The 12,829-nt window shown below is 46.6% G+C and overlaps 1 long non-coding RNA gene across 2 annotated transcripts in view; it reads left to right on the plus strand.

Annotated features, from left to right (window-relative positions):
• LOC135367844 (uncharacterized) overlaps window positions 1-12,829 on the plus strand; it is a 247,651-nt gene that overhangs the window by 186,153 nt on the left and 48,669 nt on the right. The gene's annotated exons all lie outside the window — the stretch shown is intronic.

Here is a 12,829-nt window from a genome sequence, read left to right on the forward strand (position 1 = left end):
AAGCAAATATGTAATGCTGCACACAATATCTAATGCTAGCACACTAATTGCTTTGAGTGTTCTCAGGCTTCTGAAATGGAGCTACCTCGTGCATACGCTGTGCCATGCCGGCAAGAACATCAATCAGATTGCCTTTACTTTCGAAATTGGCCCTTCAGTGCTTCATGTGATTGCAAGAATGGTATCCCCTAAACAATAGGCATTGAGAATGATTTCTACAATGTAATGAGCTTTGTAAAACAACAACTTTATTTGAAAATATATTCCAAATGTCGGATGACGACATCATAATGTAACATCCTTTACTGCAAACACCGCTTAACACAAAGATTAAAAACGGACCGTAAACGTTTTGCCGCCTATCCGGTTGGCACCATCAGTACAACAGAGGCCAAAGACAAGCACATCAGCCTACTTATCTAAGAGGGCGTCATACACATCCGATAGGGGGCCACAGTTTGTATTACAGGCTGATGCATCACGTCTGATAAACCAGGGCTCAAAGAACTTTCTAGGGCCACATGGCTAGTCATGTGCAAAGGTTACCGCACCATCAAAATTAAATACATGTCCCCTAGGCCAACAAAGGTAGACTAATTCGGTCCTGGCTTCAGTGACATTAGAAGCCTTGGCAACGTCCCTTGTGCGCTCTTTTAGTCTTGTCCCACGACTTTTGTCTGTCTCGCCAATGTAGGTGGCATCACGGTCTATGCACTTAACTTTATATGCAAAGTCTTAATGTCTGATGGGCAGAGTGCACTTCAAATGGCGTGTGAAACACCTTGGATGAAAGGAATGCACACCACTGATTTGACTCCTTCGATATTGTTTTTGACTGTTCTCTGTTGTACCGATGATGCCACCCGGATAGGCGATGAAACGTTCACTCTCTTTGTTATCAGTCGTTGTGTTAAGCCGGTGTTTTCAGTAAAGGATTCTACATTATGAACCTTGTTTGAATGATGACTAGTGGCGAGCTTCATACCCTGGGCCACTACTCAAACAATTGCTTGCGGTAATGTGGTGAAATGGGGTAATAAGCCTTGTAAACAATTTACTTGGCAATATATTTATTTATCTGTCATAGGATGAAGGACCGTGTGGTGTTACATAACGGAGGGGCGTGTAATTATACAAGACCGATCACCTAAAGACCTTGTTTCACATTAGGTTAAAATGTGATGCAAATGTAACGTGACAAACGCTGCATGGTGGCGATATGATAGGTTCTCCTCACGAATTGTTGACACGGTTGCGGTAAGTCAACGAACTGCATATCCGGCTAATGGTAGCAGGATCAAATTTTAATGAGGCTGCTTTGGCCAACAAGCGAGCATAAAGCACAGTGTCAAAAGCCCTTACAAAATAAAAAATACTGCACCTACGTGGACCCAGAAATCAAGACAGTTTAAAATGCTGTGATCGAATTGTGTTAGTTTTTCCTAAATACCCTTTTCTAAAGCCATGCTGAAATTTAAAAAAAGAAATTGATAGACTCAACATGGTTAACAACGTGCTGGTATATGATGTGCTCCATTAGTTTACAGGGAACCCTAGAAAGTGGAGCTGGTTAGTAGATAGAAGGAGCATAGTTGACACCTCTTCTGCAAACAGAAATTAGCTTGTGACTTATGTCCATTCAAAGCACCTTTCACACCGATTAACGCATCTTCGTTCCAGTACTTCCACCTTCAAATGTTCATCGCTGTTGAGTGGTCTGTCATTCTTGTAACACACATCTGAATTGAAATACAGGTGCATAAGGGATGCTCTGAAAGAAAAGTGTTTGGTTTCAGTCCTCTTAACGTTTCCGAAAACAAACTTCACTGTGACTATTCTTCTGAAATGAGCAACTCCAGAACGAAAGCAAAAAATACATGTGGCCATATCATTGTATCCAACTGAAACATGACACTTCAATTGAATAATGTCAGTTAAAGATGATGATGATGATTCAATTTTAATGGCGCATAAGCAACTCAGACTATATGTGCGAAAACCATGCAAAAATTGTGACTATTAAAAATCAGACGATTATACTAAAATAATATTATAATAAAAATAAACAGTCGAAGAAAAGGCAGAAACAATTGTTGGCATTGTGTGGCTGGTGTCGAGTTTTCCACACTAGGTGTTCAATAATAATGTACGCTAGATATGCTATATCACCAGAAGTACAGCGATATACACACTCAATATGTGGTGGGGATATGTGAAACCAATATAACACATACATATATTTCGAACTTCCTTGAAAAAGGCAGTCCAGGTCTGTCGGATTTGTCAGACTCGATACAAAGCCAGCACGCACAGTGTGGAATGACTGATTAATCATTGGAAAGCAGAGGTGCAGCACCCACGAGGCCACGACCTTTCGTCATCTCAATGCATCAGAGCGGCACAGCCTAGTATGGAGCCATCAGAAGGGTCACATAAAGTATAACTGGGTTCATGAAGCGGAGGGTTTTGTGAAATACGTAAGAAAGCATACGTGTTACAGAACAGCTACGGGAATGATCGGATGCACTTGCATGGTTTTGAGTGCGTAGACTTAGAACTGAAAAATAAATGTGCTAACCTTGTTGAAACTGCTTTTCCGTCAGAACCACACGAGAGCACACTTGGTTTCTTTAGATGGAGGTTCAAAGAATTCAACTTCAGCATTTGTAGTACATCATCAGGTCCCGATGCTCCTTTGATATGCAGCAGACAGAATTTCGCTGAGGCGAGTGGCTGCCGTTGCGGTTCATAGCTCCGGAGCAGATCAAGAACAGTACGCCGCAATGATAGATGAAACGTTCAGAATATGGCGAACAACTCCAACACCAACCCAATGACCCGAAAAAGGCGGGATGGGCCGGGCATCACACAAGTTCGCAAGCTCGTCATATGGCAGCCATTACTGCTGACAGGATACGGAACCATATGGAATGCAAGACAACAGAACGCAGATTGAAAATGCAACCGTAGAACCTACTGCATGTGTTAAATGCAGGGTATATTTTTTTTTCTTTTTGAGACTCTGTAACAAAAACAAATTAACATGTAAATGCCATTTCATAAAGGGAATTGACAGGGTAGTGTGTGACCACGTGACGCGTTTGAGCCAATTGTGGGTGTTGCCAGTGGCCCTCATGTTGATGTCATTTTGATGGTGGGCTGGGGTGGATTTTCTATATAAACATATGTTTTATCGGTTTGACGCTAGGCGTGCTGCACTCGCATGAAGTCGAATGTTTAAAATTCGAGTTTAGAGAAAATGTGGGGTTTTAATGCGTGAATTTTCCACTGGACAGTCCTTGTTGAGTGCTTTATCGACTGGAAGTACGAAAGAGCTCCCACAACTTCTGGTCAGAGTCCCTTTAACACAACAATTTTCTCGGCGCGTGATATTTTTCATAGAAAAATACACGAACATCGCCGCGCGCCTTCCTGCTCGACTCGCTCCTCAGGGTTAAACGAGGAGGAGAAAGAAAAAACGTCATTGGTGATGTCATTAAAGCAGAAAGCGGAGACCGCGCTTCTATCTGGGTCAGAGCTGCCCGGTTTCTTCTCTTTCTTTCTCTCTCTCTCTCTCTCTTTCCCTTGCTTTCTGCCTGTGAAGTAGTGAATAAGGGAGGACCTCGATATTCGAAGTCGTGAAAACCCCTATTTCGAAATTCACGTTCTGGAAGCAATGAAAATCAAGGAAAATGCTCGACTACCTCGTAAGATTATATGCCGTGTTTAAGAACATGACATCACCATTTAGCCACTCAGATTCACGGGTTCTCGATGTTTGTCCAAGTTGTATTAGCAAACGAAAGCCACATTGTAGCAGCTATTTCGCTTAGCAGGGCAACATGTTGGTTAGTGTATTATTTGGTGAGTTTGCACGGCGTTTGCAGTGTTATGTCTAGGTTATTCACATTGTCGTTGGCACTTTACCGCGCGCGACCTTGCATATTATAGTCAGATAACATATATTTACACTAGTCACGTGTTGCCAGTTTCAGTGTACGTTGATATGTCGGCGGACGCAAACTTAACTGGTGTTGTCGGTGACTATGTGGTAACCAAACAAAAGGCGCCGTACACGGATGAAATCAAACTTGCATGTTTGTGTCGTCCACGTTTGTAGCCTCCATCGGCCAATTCTCATTTATCTCGATGATTGGTAAGTTGACCATAAATTGTGGTGGTTTTATGACATTGCTTAGCTCTGTTGGTCTGTGTGACAGCCAATGGATGTTCAATGCCTGAAGCCGCAACGTGCCGGCGACAGCATATTGCGATAGATTTCACTGGATTGTGCATTTTTGCGCACGGTCGCGATTTTCCAAATCGAATTCTGCGATATTTGTACACCTGTTGATTGAATTACTTCGCATCGTGCATTTTAATAGGCAAGAAAACCGTTAGGTTTATAAAAAATGGTAGTGATTTAAGTGCTTTCCGAGCTCCTTGAAGTACTGTCAGGGTCTCAAAGATTACTATAAAATAAGAAGGAAAACAATAGGGCCTGGGTGTGGCGGTACCGAAACAGAAATGTGATGCAAACGAAAAGAAAACAACAAAAAACAGGTGGTAGTGGAAACTGAAACCGGGGATACTGTACATGAAGTAGCCCAAGCGCATGTCGTTAATACGTCAGCTATAGAGCCACAACAGTTGCAGAACTCCTCAATGCAGTGGTTTATCTAGAAAGGCGAACACGGGGACAGGGGGTGCCAATAATTTGGTGGGGAGTCATTATTACAGTTACGCCATAACAGTTCAGTTATCATTACACGTGTCTGTATGGTTGAAACAAGAAAGACCGTCCATGAAGGGGTGCACTGGAAAAAAGTGGTGTCATCAAACATTTGGGGGTGGGGAGGGTGTAAGGGTTGTAGGATAAATCACTGCCTCAATGCACTTGTGAGCTCTTGCCACCTTCATTTCTACAATGACAACTTCCCCCAATTTGTGGCTCTACACTTTTCCCTACACTTACATGCGGAGCCTTATGGTTAAATGTGTGGATGTGTGGACCCTTTGGGCATTGGTCACACTTGTCAGGCAAACGTATTTGTGATCGAGAAAACGTGTCCTATTTTCTTTCTTTCTGTTGCATCCGGTAGAAATGTCCCCTCCGGTCTATCCCCAGAGGCTCTCTCGCAGGGCATTCGTTGCGCCATGCAGGACGCTGTGGTCCTGTCTAAAATGGTAACAGGTCACGTCTCCATCAATTAACCTGACATTCCTTCCTGATATTGTGGCATACCGCCGCATGAAAGCTAAGGTAACACGAGAACTTAAGAAAGAAAACCGGAAGCGTTTGTCAACATCGTTCACCGTTTGACCCGGTCACAAAGATATGGAGGACAATTCGAACTCTGAAGGATGTTCCCCCACAAAAGAATCCTCTCGCGGCATTGGCTATCGTTAAGGGTGTAGACAAAATCACGCTAGCGACCACTCTAGTGCACCTCTCACCTATAGTGTGCCTCCGTCCCATCAGTATCGGTCATCCTGCCTATGCATCACTTTGAAGTCCTCAACTCCCCTCTTCCACTTTCCTTTTTTTTTGGCTATAGTCGTGACGATGCCCACTTGAGTGCGGCCAACAACGGCAAGCTACCTCGACCCCACCACCACCACCACCACCACCACCACCACCACCACCACGCTAGCGACAGATTTCTCCGTCGCCCTAACGACACCGGCGGCTGCCTCAACGTCTGCGGTACACCACAGTTTTGTTGAGGTCGACAACAGAAATTTACCAAGACTGGCCCCGTCCACCGGAGGTTATGGACCTCAACTTTACTCTAATCGAGCTGAAGACTGTGTTGAAATTTGTGAATGTGCGATCGTCCCCAGGACCAGATAAAATCACCTATGCCGCGCTGCGAAACCTTGACCAGCGGTCAATCCAAGCTCTCCTTCATGTTCATAATACGTCTTGGCGACAGGGATCCGTACCACCAACCTGGAAGGAGGCATTAGTTGTTCCCATGCTCAAACCAGGCAAACCCCCAAATGCTCTATCCTCCTTTAGCCCTGTGAGCCTGACAAGTTTATGGGAAAACTGATGGAGAGAATGGTTTTGCATCGCCTCGACTGCTGGCTCGAAAAACAAGGTGCGTTCCCTCAAGAAATGGCTGGATTTCGTTGCCACCGAAGCTCCATAGATCCTGTTCTCGACCTAGTCTCTACAGTCCAACATGCTCGTGCTCATCGGCGGATCGTTGTCTCGGTCTTCCTGGACATTAAGCGCGCATATGATACCGTCTCGCACATCTGTGTGCTCCACGCCTTGCGGTTTTTTGGAGTATTTGGTCGACTTTTCAGCTGTCTCCACGATTTCCTTACCGACCGAACTGTCGCTGTCCGCACATCCCACGGCCAAACCCCTAAGCACCCTGTTCATCAAGGCGTACCCCAAAGACGCATTCTCAGTCCTACACTCTTTAATGTGGTAATGGCAGGATTAAAATCGATAGTTCCTCGCGAGGTAGCATTCTCCGTGTATGCCGATGACGTTGCCCTTTGGACAGTATATACTGTCCAAAGGGCACCTGGTAACCTGGTACCTTCTAGTAAAGAGTAAAAATTTCAAAATTTTTACCCTCTATTTCAGAAGTTACCATGTAACCTATGGGCAGTACCCTCTATAAACGTTACACAGATCACCTATAAATAAAGGTTACTGTCTCCAAACCGCCACACCGACGTAAAAGTTACAGTTTCGTCAGGCATTGCTGTCTCTAAGACGCTCGCCTCTTCACAGACGCTACAGAACAAATGGTGCTCAAAATGAGCTCTCATCAGTACAGAACGGATACTGTCATTCACAGCATATAGCTATAACATACGTAATTCATCTAAAGGCATCCAGTGGCTAAAAGCGAGTGATCACTACATGTACAGATTCACATGCACAACAAATGAAATAAATAAATGATTGCAACTGGAACATATGTATTATATAATTGGCAAACCTGGAACTACAGCTGAGGCAAGAGCACGAGGACGTCACAATACCAAGACTTCAGCTGTGGTGAACGGCATTCAGTTTCAAGGAGGTATACTCTTTACAGTCCACACGTTGTTGCAACTTCCTCTCCAGTACGCCGAAAACATTTCTATTCCTTTCTGATATGTCAGAATGACACATCAGCGACGCGGCTATGGTTAATCAGAAGCACACGAAGAAGTAAAACACAAGGATGACAAAGGACTAACCAAATGACGGACGTAACACACACACGTACACACTGTGTTGAACCGTGTTGAAGAGAGAGACTGTGCTGCGATTAGTGTTCCTAGACTGTCCAGCAAAAACGTCACTACGTAAATTTTGTAGTGAACATACCGTAGAAATACCCTGATAAAGTTCCATCACTTCAACTTTGTGCTTTCTTCACAATTCTGAACACGATCCGCAGTTCGTACAGACGCAGAGACATAATAACGTAACGCACACTGATCCGAAACTCTCGTACTGAATGATTGAATGTGCGGCTTGAACGAGCACACAGTGACTTTTGAGCAGTACCTTTTATACAGGTTACCTTGCTAAGAAACAAGAAAAGCAAACGAAGGAAATTCAAACGCGGAATTCGTGTAGAAGTTACAACGTTCCTATAAAGGGTACATTTATAAGTTACGACGATTGGATTTTTCCGTTAAACTCTGAAGAAACCCCTATTGCTTCTCCAGTGTCACGTTACAAGTCGTGTTTAACCTCTAAATAGAGGTATCGGACGTGTAACCTCTACGATATTTGGAAATCTACGTCTATATAAACGATACACTTTGCTAAAAGTTACAATAAAGGGTACCGAGTTAAGAGTGTATAGGCAAGTCACCACCAGCCATTCAGCGTCGTTTGCAGCAAGCCTTACAGTGTCCATGTCTACCTTACGTGACTTGGAATGTATCTTTCGCACGAAAACTACGTCGAGTTGCCTTTCACCCACAAGGCTATGAGTAATTTCCCTCTTTGGGTGGGTGAAAAGAAACTCGAGCCTGTGCGTTCCCATCGCTTCTTTGGTGTGGTCCTGGACTCGAACCTGCGCTGGGCTCGCCACATTAAGCACCTTGAAACCAAATTGCAGCGATGGCTTCCTGCAATTCAACATCTGTCTGGCTTAGGCTGGGCTGTGATCAACGCTCCCTTTTAGCCGTCCACGCGGCTTTGGTGAGGGCAACTGTGCTTTACAGCCTTCCAGTCTTGCACAGGGATTCTACAACACCGTTAAGTACCCTTCGGACCCTGTTCGCAGGAAGCCTTCGTCGCTGCCTTGGAGTTCCACGAATGGCTGAAACACGGCAAGTCTGAAGCTGGTGAACTCCCGGTGGAGGTCCTCCGTGAGCGGGAAACGGCTCGACACTTCCTACGTTTGGGTGCGCACATTCCCCGTTACCCACTCCTCAGGAAAATTCGATACCGTCCTGAAAGTGATTTCCATCGCGTAGCGAAGAGGTCATGCAGGGCTCTCACTGGCTTCATACTTAAGGACGTCAGACCGCCGAACGCCGCCTGGTCTCTGCCTGTGCCACCCACCTTCGCCAGTCTTCCGGACCTGCAGGACCGCAGAGATGAGGTCCCCCCCCCCTCAAGTCCTTAGAGCCCATTTTTATGCTCTCGTAGACGCGAAGTTTTCTACCTCTGCCACCGCATACACCGATGGCGCATCTCGAAATGGCAAGTCCGCGTCGGCATTCGTCATCCCATCCGAAGGCGTAGTTGAAGGACGTCGCATTTCGCATCATACCTCATCCACAGCTGCGGAACTCTATGCATACTCTTCTTTCTGCAGCACATCGTTCACTTTATCTCACGGAATTGGGTGGTACTCACTGACTCAACATTTGCACTCTAAAAACAGAACTTCACCGCATAGCAGGCTGGGAGCCAACCATTGCCACGAATGACAGGGTTATCACTTCTGATTCGAGGAAAGAGAGGGGAGCACGCCTTTTTGTGGCAATTTGGATATATGGTAATTGCCACAAAAAGGCGTACGCCTCCATCTCTCCTCGAATGAGAGGCGGTAACCCGATCATTCTTGGCAATGGATGGCGCACAGCGTGGTATGCGGTGAAGTTCTGTTTTAGAGCGTACGCTGCAAGCAATTGAAAATTCTGGCATCCGAGGCTCCTCCGCACGTTGGTTATGGATGTGTTAATGGCTTACAAACTTGTCTACGAAGCAGGGCACAGGCTCGTTCTCCAATGGGTTTTAGCCCATTGCGGTGTCGAAGGCAATGAACAGGTGACAGCGCCGCCGAATGAGCTCTCCCGTCTCGGAGACGGGCGCGTATTGCACTGCTGAGAGGAGATCGTCGGTCCGTACTTCGACACCTCGTGACTCCTCTGGCTACCCTGCCAACGGACCGCTGACTCGCCCCCTCCCCCGTCATGCTGAGCAGAGTTGATCCACCGCTCGGTTTCCGCTTGCTTCGATATATCTCTCGTCAAGATGCCGTATTAGTTTATCGAATGCGCCTCGATGTGGCCTTCACAGCACAGTGGCTCTACCGCTTGAGACAAGATGCCTCACACCCCACTGCAGCCACTGCGGTGCTGTTGAAGATCTAGAGCACATTCTTCTCCTTGCCCTCACAACCAACCTTCTCGAACCGTACTCTCCGGATCCCTCAACGAGCTAGACTCCCTCCCCCCTCTCTCTCACAAAATTGTTTGGCCCCTGGCCACATCCAGCACACGAACGCTCTGCCCTCAAGGTTCTCTTCACCTTTCTGCATACCACAGGACTTCGATCCTTATTGTGAAGGGGCTCATTATTTCATTCCCCGCCTCACCACCAGCAATGGGGTAGAATACCGCCGACAGCGATGAAACTCCCCAGTCATTATCCCGTAATAAAGTTGTTGTTTTTCTGTTGCATCAGGCTTTCGTACCCACACCCCAGGGCGCTTTCAGGTCTATAATAAAAAAGTCGTTTAAAGTTTACCACGTTTACCAAGAAACCGCGACCACGGGGGAAGGGAGTGTGATTATTATAGTTACAGAACAGAAATTCTGCAATAAAACAATGTACTCGGAAACCGCAATGCAGTGGAATTAGCCAAATTCAAATTTTCAAACCTTCCAATGCTTCGCAAAATCTGCGTATTCGTGGGCATTCCTCGAACTCGTATAACTGCGTCACTTAATAGGCTGATCAACTTTTCTGTGTCAGAAGGACGGCTGCTATAGTGTGCATATACATATATATTCCCTCTCGTAGTAACTTTCTTTTCGTGTGCAAATTCTTGTTGTTATTTCGTGTTAGCATCGCGAAGCGACTGTGGCTATGAGCGGCATCCACACGTGGACAGACGGGAGGAGGGCAGCAGGAAGGAATGGGAGACAGACGTGCTAGTGCGCGTTCGGGGCCGACTTCAGTGGGAACTGTGCCGTCATTGGTCTGAAACGTTGCGGAACACCCGCACAGCACAGCAGGTGGTAGGGTTCGAACTCATCCCTCAAATTAGTTCGCTCATCATCTTCTCTGCGTAGATATCACTCTGTGTCCTTCTAATGGTCTGGTGAAGCGCCTGGTTGTTTCCTAAGGGCCGAACCGCATGAGGCGTTGCCCCAGTGGTGGGCCGTCGCGTTTCTCGGGCGGCAAGTAAGAGCGGCGGAGAACAATAGAGATGCGTTACCCTGCTTCAAGGTCGACACGTGCAGACGTCGAAGACAAGCGACGGAAGCGGTGCCCACGAGTGACAAATCAGAGATTAGCTTCAGGTGAGGTCCATCCGGCCGCTCCAGGTTTCGGGAGACCCAATTGATGGGGTCTCACCCACACAAGGAATTGCTGAGATTGCGCGGGTGGCTCGCGCAGAAGATCACAAAATTGTTGCGGATGTGAAAAACGTAATTTAGTGTGAGGGTCCAACGTAAAAAAACAAACAAACAAAAAGAGAGAAATGTTCAACATGTTGATGAAGATGCCAACTGGAATGCTGCGTTCGCTTCGTGTATTCGGTTGCCTTGCGAATAGCGGGACCGGCATTCACGACAAATGGCTTCTTTATCATGTTCGTTACAATATGTTATCGCTCAAAGGCACCAGTGTTTTTAACTTGTAATAGAACCGTTTATTAAGTCATGTGAAGTTTCTTTCATTGAGAAACGCTACCATATAAGACGCCCTCCACCCAACATTCTGGAATCCGGTTAGCTTTGGGCGATTCTCGACAGCGTCGGTTGCTGCTGATAAAAGCTCGGTGCTCTGCCGCTCGAAAAACGCGTCATGCGGTTGGGTCTCTATACATCCTGGTACTTTGTCAGCGCCGTCAAACGCTTCTAAAACGTTTAAAGTGCTCCTATCCAGTGTCCTGCTTCGTGTCTGTAATTGCTTCTACGATAGATGAAGCAAGTCGAGAAGCCGGTGTAATATTATTGCCGCCTCGTCTTCACTCTACCAGCATTCTTGTGCCGTGGAAACATGCGCGGCGGTATTTCTATTGCGAACGGGACCGTGGTATTGGGTGACACGCTACGTGCTTGCATGCGAGGTTGGAGTAAAACTACAAATAATGAAGCAGACGTGGAATGGTAAGCATGCGGTGTCTTCAATCGTGCCGGCAATTAATACGCGTGTCTTAGTACATTGATCGTCAATATTTATTTGTTTGTTATTCGCCGGTCGTGACTTTGTTCACTTGATGAATTAAGTCTTCCCCTTTCTAGGTGTTCTAATAAGCCCGTGCTGCTATTTTTTTTATTCCGTGCTAGCGCCGTGAATGAACTGTGACTATGAGCGGCGTGCACACGTGGGCAGATGGAGGGAGGACAGCAGGACGGAGTGGGGGACAGCGGTGTTAGTACGCATCGTGTGCCGACTTCATGGGGAGCTGTGCCGACATTCATCTTGAAAGTCTGCCGGGAAAACCCACGGGAAACCTCAGGCAGCACAGGGCCTGTGGTAGGATTCATATTTTCTGACACGACATCTCCCACTCTTCAGCACGACCTTGTCTACCATCGACGAGTGGATGCCTATAGTTGCTGCTATGCAATACTTTAGGCTACGTAGCGCTTATTACGTAACGCGCTACTACACTCACCCGCTCGATCATGTAGAACAATCCAACAAGTAGGCTAATTGCTTTAAACTTGAGTACTGAGAGCTGTATGCTAGCCAGCGTATGGCACGATAAAACGCGATGGGAACGGGCACGATGTCCAAACCCAAGTACATTGTTAGCTTCCCTCTAAGACAGTATGGCAGAGGCTGGTCGTTTTGGGATTATTAGTTTTAAGTAAAGGAATGAACACCATACAGAGGTGTTCAGGGCACGCCTGCCCCAACCCGAGCTGTCCTCCAGTGTTTTTTGCCGCTCTTGTACCTTCGCGGGACTTGTGCGCTCACAGGACTAGTTTTGGTTTCGTTTTGGTTATGTTACGCACTTCAAAGTACCAGGCAATGAGGTAGTGGCCCAGCATCGCAGTGCTCACATCGCCAAGCGGTGTACACGAAGCCTCCTCGTACCGCTCTCACACGGGCATGCCTGGAGCACTGAAACACGAGAGGTCACTGAAACCAATGAACAATGAACATATCCAGCGCCACTGACAATGCACCGTTTCCACACGGCCCGATCCAAGGTTCCCGGATCCAAGATTCGTATGCTACAAACCGAGTTTTGCGCCTTATTTGACCAGAGCCGTTTATTGGGGGAGAGTTTAGCCATTCTTTGATCTTTCGCCGTCTCGTGAGTATAATCTGTTGTGACGTCACAGTTCTTTTTGTGTCGCCCAGACAGCCTGCATAGAATCGAAATCCGTCTGGAATCAATTTATCGGTCAGCTGATGAGCATTATTTTGATACAGTGCGCCAGCCGA

This window comes from Ornithodoros turicata, chromosome 1 (genome assembly GCF_037126465.1).
Source record: "Ornithodoros turicata isolate Travis chromosome 1, ASM3712646v1, whole genome shotgun sequence".
NCBI lineage: Eukaryota > Metazoa > Arthropoda > Arachnida > Ixodida > Argasidae > Ornithodoros > Ornithodoros turicata.